At 43.4% G+C, this 7,246-nt stretch overlaps 1 pseudogene; it reads right to left on the reverse strand.

Moving 5' to 3' along the window:
- Positions 1–307: 307 nt before the first annotated feature.
- Positions 308–628, reverse strand: LOC102262397 (annotated as a pseudogene).
- Between the last annotated feature and the right edge of the window lie 6,618 nt (positions 629–7,246).

Below are 7,246 nucleotides of genomic sequence, written 5' to 3' on the forward strand. Positions count from 1 at the left end.
CCATACACCAAAATGTTGCAGGTTTGATCACTGGATGGGCATGTACGGGAGGCAACTGATCAACATTTCTCTCTCGCATCGATGTCTCTCTCTCTCTCTCTCCCCCCCTTCCTCTCTCTCTAAAATCAATAAAAACATATCCTTGGGTGAGGATTAAAAAAAAACACTGGAAGGGAAAAATCATTCTATAAACTGGTTAAATGTGATAAAAAGAATGCAAACTTTCTACTATAAAACCTGTCTACACAAAGCAGTTCATCGCAAAGCCCGTGGTCTTCTCTGAGCAGAGAAAACCACCTTCCAGACCTTAGTGCGGGTTCACAACCTTCCACTGTCGCGTGGCAGGTGTCCTGTTTTCACTTTCCAGTTCTTGCACCCTGGCCTGTGTCGCCAGGGGGGCAAGGTTTTTCTCAGGGTCATCAATGCCACTATTCGCGTCGTCTGTTCTTCCAGGGATCTGGCCGGACGTGGTCTGAGGCTGATCTCCCGTGTGTTGGAGGAGTGTCGGTACCACCGAGCTGGGATCCTGCAGGGTCCTGGGGTCAGTCTCATCTCCCTGCTCCCCTGCGTGGTGCCGATGTCTCAGACCAGCACCTGGGTGCTTTGGAAGCGCCTGATCCTCAAGCATGGAATCCCACACAACACGGCGTTTGACCGGGCGGATGGAGGAGTGTGGGGTGAGCCCATGCGCATGAGATCAGTCTGTGTGCTTCCAATCACACCGAACAGAGTGCAGAGATGCCCGCTGAGAGGGGGTGCTCTGAGGATGGGTGCTGTTCTCCAGGCTGCAGTGGGTGCCCTGCCTGACACTGTGCCCCAGGGTGAAGTAGGAGTGGCCTCCCCTGCCCTGACCTCCTACGACCCACCAGGGGATTTGGGGTGATTCCTGTCCCCACAACTCTGAGCTCTGCAGGACAACATGTTCCGCCCCTAGATGGGGCGTCCTCTTGCCAGGGGGCATGGGTCCCATGAACTACAAGCTGTGCTTGCTGCTTGGAAATCCTTGTGTCCAGGGGTCAACGAGCAAGAGGAGTCTTTGTCTTGGCAGGAGTAATCGTCCGGACACGGGGGGGAGGTGGGTGGCTGTCACTCAACAGGAACATGTGTGGAACCCAGGGATCCCCCTGGACAGCCCTTGGTGCTTCCTTGCAGGGGGAGGGGAAAAGCTTCATCTTTCACCAAAGTAACTTCTAAATGGATTAAAGTGTTAAAAAATCAAATATAAAAAAGCCATACGAAATTAAAATAGACTACTGTCGAGCAGGAATGACTGTCTAAGCTCACAAGTCATAAGAGAAACCAACATATAAACATGGGAAATTGTGAACGTGGGAAAAATAAAAGGGCAAACAACAGACTGGGGCCAACACCAGGCATTTGTGTTTTGACACGGGGGCTGCGGGTAATACTTTCTGATTTCCATGTTTTCTCCATGTGGTTATGTAACTCTTCTTTCATTTTAAAAGAGAAGAAGAAAAACAGCATGTTTACTTTTTTTCTGAGATAAATAGAACTCATAAAATGGGCCGTTTAAAGAAGTATCGAGAGAAAGGATTTCAGAACATTAAATAAAAGAAAATCTTTTTGGATGCTACCTCTAACTCTTATTAACATTAAATTAAAATACAAAATTTAAGTTTGGGGTTCCTTTAGTTTCTAAACATTCCAAAAAACGAGACATTGAGTTAGAATCTTCACAGCCCTTTAGTTGAACAGATGGTAGCCAGTGAATAGACAAGAAAGTGGAAATTTTGACTTGATAATCGAACGAAAACAAAACCCCCATTCTCCCTCGCAGGGACAAAGGGGGCTGAGTAGGAAACCTACAATTTCCATTCCTCTTCGCTGCCAATCTGTTTCCCCAGTTGTAATGACTGAGTAAGTTATTCCGAAAGGCTGGCTCATTAATTGAATTCCCTACGAGGCTGACTTCGGGAGCCGGGAAGCCCCGAGCTGGGATTAGCAGCAGGAGTGCATACGTTTCCGTGATTAAAATGATGGAGTCAGATCTGGAAGAATGTCATTATTCCCCTCAGTGTCACTCAGGGCAGGGAGCTAGCCATATGGTGCCCACCCCAGGGCTGCCTCGATATGTTTCATTTGAACAGTGACAAGAAACATCCAATGTCATAAAAATGCTGCGGCCCCCAGGAGACCCTCTGCACGCAGGGACGCGAAGCCTGCCATTTGAGAGTTATGATTGCGTGCTTTTCCAAGAGGCAAGGCTGTTGGTGCTAATGAATCCCAGGGGCTGTTTCTGAAGGGGGGTGATAATCTGGGGACTGTTTAAGCACCACTCACCCCAGGGGCTTGCAGAACGCTGCCTCCCTCCAGCCAGCTTGCTACCCAGGCGATCCCTGAAGGCTGCAAAGCAGTCCTACTGGTCTGGTAGCTCCCGGCTATGCACATCCCCACAGCTCCCTCCGGCCTAAAGGGCACCCTCTCTGCTGTGCCGAGCAATAAGATGCAATAGAAACGGGTTGTCCAGGGAACAAATAAGTCTCTTGTTGTAGGATCAGCCATCTGGCCTAAGCTCTCTCCCAATCTGGGTTTTCACAATGGGCGAGCCTTCTTGATCTGGTACCATGAGTCCTCTTCTCTCTCATCAAGTTCGGCAGTGTTTCCATACTATTACTACAATGATAAATGCCTAACAGGTCACCGGTTACATCTTCAATCAGTATTTATTATGGTGGTTGCCAACTGGTGATTTTTCTGATTGCACGATTCCTTTTACATGTATTAGTTGGTATTTTACTATCAGAGAGAGAATTTTTTCTTCTCCCATTGTTTGTTTGTGTCTGTCAGTATTTTACCATTATTTGTTTTGATGCCCAATTGTCTCAGATGGGGCCAGTGGGAAGGCTTTCAAGATGGCCCCCTGTCCCTTTGACATGCCCCATCCTTCGAGCAATCCTTATATTCAGACACAGGATGTCCCAGGTTCTTTTACAAGACCTTTTTCATCTTCAGACCCCAAACCAGCCATTTCTCAAATAACTCTGGTTCTTTTTAATGGAGAATGGTATTTAGAAACCGAAGAGCTGGGTAATATGTTTGATTATTATCACTTGGTGTCATCGCTTCTATGCCCTCTCAGAGGACAGAGAAAAAAAATCAGTTTTTGTCCATCCATCCATCCATTCACCCATCCATCTACTCATTCATTCATCCACCCATCCACCCACACACCCACCCATCCATTATCCATCCATCATCTATCCATCCATCTACTCATCTATTTGTCCTCTATTTTCTATCTATCTATCTATCTATCTATCTATCTATCTATCTATCTATCCATCATCTATCTTTAAAGCCATGTGTTCATATTGACACCTCCAATACATCACTTTAGGGTTCACTCTACCCTTTCTTCTTTCCATATTTTTTAAATTTCCTTCTCAGATAATGAGAAATCTGGCTCCCATGAGCCCCTGTGTATTTACTTATTTCCTCGATGCTGGAATATATAGTTTCAGAAGTGCTAACCCATACTACTGAGCAAAACATACCTCATAGCTAGAGTTCAGTATTTGTTTGCTGTTCTTTCTATCTCTAGCCCAGGGATGTAGATTTAAAATCCTGTGTAGAAATGTTATTTGGGTACAAACTCCCTCCTCATCCTTCACTGTGCTTGTTATTAATTTGAAATCACATAATACTTCAGTTCATTGGTTTCTGCTTGTACTTCATGGTTAGGCTTTACTGTTCTCATTCAAGTATAAAAACATTAATCTGGTTCCAAAAGTCAGAACCAACTCACAGGCATATTCCTCTCCCCATCCTTTTCACCTCGTTCTCTGGAGGTAACCGATGCCATTCGTTTCTGGTTCAGCCTTTCTGTGTGTCTTCTTGCACAAGTGAGCAGATACATGTATATTTTCTTATTTTCTCTTTTTTCTTACATAGATGGTAACATACCTTAGTCTTCTTATGCACTTGACCCTCCCCTCCCCCAACATAATAATGTCTCCTGGAAATCCCTCCATATTGTTTTATGGAAATCTTTGTCATTCTTTTGTACAGTTGCATAGTACTCTATGACATGGGCATACCAAGGTTAATTCATCCACTCTCTTAGGTCAGGCATCTAGATTGCTTCCAATTATAAATAGTGTAGGATGAACAACCTTGTCTCCATATGTCAGTTGCTAGATCACCAGGTGAAAGTGTATATAGACTGTTAGAAATTGCCAAATTCTCCTCCATGAGGGTTGTTTCCATTTGCATTCTTGTCAGCAACATGGGAGAAGCCTGGTTTCTTATAGTTTCACCTATACAATGTATTGTCATCCTTTTGAACTTTTGTCCATTTGATTGGTGATAAATGGAATCTCCATGTTTAATTTGCATTTCTCTTATTATACGTGAGACTGAAAATGTTTTCGTGTTTATTGGATCATTTTTATAACTTTTGTATGTAAGTGGTCTGCTCATGCTTTTTGCCCATTTTTCTATCAGAGTTCTGGCCACTTTCCTCTCAATTTTAAAGAATTCTTTATATTAGAGATATTATCCTTTGCCCCAATATATGTTGTTAATATATCTCTCAATTGTCAATTTTCTTTTAGTTTTATTTATGGTGATACTTTTCTGTGTGAAAGATTTTTTTAAATATTATGGAGTCAAGTTTATCAGTCCTTACTTTTATTCCTTTCCCCTGTTTCACAGTTGGAAAGCCTTGGTCTCCACTAAGATGAAAGAGAATCCACTCACATTTACATGCAGTAGGTTCGTGGCTGTGAGCTTTCTCACCTAGAGTTCTGGTTCATATGGAGTTGATGCTTACCTATTGTGTTGGGTGAGGATCTAATTTTATCTTTTCCCAAGTGGTTACCTAGTTGCCCTGGCACCATTTATTAAAAAGTTCATCTTTGCTCTGGTGATTTGAAATACTATATTTACCATACACTAAATTTCTAGACGTACTTGGCACTATTTCTGGGTGATTTGTTCTGCTCCACTTATCTGTCTGTCTGTCTGTCTATTCATGATCCAGGCTATACTGCTTTGCTTACAGAGGCCTTCTAGAACATCTTTGTATCTGGAAGCGCTCGGCCCTCGCATAGATTTTTTTCTTGCCTATGTTTCCTTAGCTATTCATGCCTGTTTCATTTTCTACATGAACATCAGCATCAACTTTCCTAGGTTCATAAAGCTTCTCACTGATATTTTTATTGGCATTTTGACATTTGCAAATTAACGTGAGGACTGAGATCTTTCTGATATTGAATCATCCCATTCAACCCCCACCTTACCGCCTGCTTTCTCGGATGCTCCTGGTACCACTGTATTAATTGGGTTGTTGGGAAGCAAACATTGAAACACAATTAGGAGTGGGAGAAGTTTATTGGGGGGCATGTTTGTGAAAGTGACTAAGTAGTGATGTGACTATATTGGGTGGAAGGAAGTGGGGGGTGTTGATTTTACAAGATACATCATAACAGAAAGCCAACAGCAAATAAAAGGTGGACCACTCAGAACTGAGTGGCATATGCATAGTATTTACATATATGGGACAGCTATCAGAAAGAAAGCACAAGCAGTGAAATGCTGTTGCCTTTGGAGCAAGGCTTGGGGGGCAGGGAGGGGAGTGGGAATTTGTTGCCTTTCACTATTACTCTGCCTGATTTTTTTTATTTGTTAATTGAACAACAAATCAATTAAAGACCAAAATATCTAAACAGATTAATGACAGGCATGGATAATCCTAATAGATAACCCACTAAGGCCTGAATAACAACACCACTGGAACTAACGTCTAAAAAGGCAGGGAAAATGCAAACACTGAAAAAGAGGGCACATGAAGGAAAGGGTTAATTCGGAAGCTGGCTTAAATGCCAAGATTGAAATTTATTCCGGGCATCAGCGTGAGGAAGTCAGAGGGGGATTTGTCAGCCCACATCAGCTGGCTTCTTAATTACATCCTTGCCTCCCCAAAACCATAGAGGCGTCAATCACCTTCTCCATGAAGTCATTCCCAGCACAAAAAATCCATTATTTAGCTCGCACCCGAAGACTCTTTCTAGAGTTGTCAGTGGATGAAACGCCCGTTAAAGGGTAAAAAACACACAGTTGGTTCAAGCAGCTGTTTTGTTTATAATTGTTTGGCTTGTTATTTTTTGAAGCTGATGGGTTATTTTGATGTCATGTAGCTATGGCCTCAGAATCCTCAAATGGCTGGAAGTCAGGCGGGGGCAGCGGAGCTGGGCAGCTGCGGCTGGCGCTGTGGGAATCCGAGGCTCCCATTGGGGTGGGAACAGTCAGGGAGGCTCAGACATCATGCGGAAAGACACTGCAGGCCAGGGGAGCCAGGCAATAACCAGCTCTTTCCTGTAGTGTCAGTCTCCTTACAATTTACTCCAGGAAGAGCCAACATCTGAGTAGCTGAACGTACTCGTCTCCGTATTCCAGAAACGTCCCATAGACGTATTCCAAGTGCCAATCACTTTGCAGTGACCTCCTGGCATCCGGTTTGAAAAGGACTGGCTCACTTCACTTAACACAGTGTCCTCCAGGTCCACCCATGCGGTTGCAATGCTAGGACTTCTTTCTTTTCTTTTTAAATTAAAATTGTATATGTTCAAAATGTACCACATCATGATTTTATATACTACATCTACGTAGTGGAATGATGACTACGGTCAGGCTCATTCACACATCATCTCCTCCCAACTACCATTCTGTGTGTGATGAGAGCACCAGGAATTACTTTCTTAGCCAATTTCCAGTATCCGCTGCAGTATTAACTATACTCAGCATGGCGGGCATTAGCTCTCTCTACTCATCCCACACAGCTGCAGCCTAGTACCCTTGATGAAGGAGTGTCTTCTTTGTTTAAGGCTAAATACTATTCCTTATAGAAAGGCAAATACTGCTTGATCTCACTTATATGTGGAATCTGAAGTAGTCAAATGCCAGGAGCAGAGAATAGGATGGTGGTTGGAGGGGCCGGGGTGAGGGAATGTTGGTCAAGGGTACAAAGTTCAGTTACGCAGGATAAGTTCGTTCTGGAAGTCTAATGTTCAACAATGTGAATATTGTTCACAGCACTGTAATGTGTACTTGAACTTTACTAAGAGGGGAGATCTTATGTGTTCTCATCACAAAAATACCAACATGGTCACTTTGTGAGATGATGGATATGTCACTTAGCTTGGTGATTATTTCGAAATGTATTTGTACAATAACACACAAAGCCACGCATTTTTGTCAGTTATACCTGCTATGTGTCCTCCCCAAA

The sequence above is a fragment of the Myotis brandtii genome, unplaced genomic scaffold (genome assembly GCF_000412655.1).
Source record: "Myotis brandtii unplaced genomic scaffold, ASM41265v1 scaffold354, whole genome shotgun sequence".
In the NCBI taxonomy this organism is placed as follows: domain Eukaryota; kingdom Metazoa; phylum Chordata; class Mammalia; order Chiroptera; family Vespertilionidae; genus Myotis; species Myotis brandtii.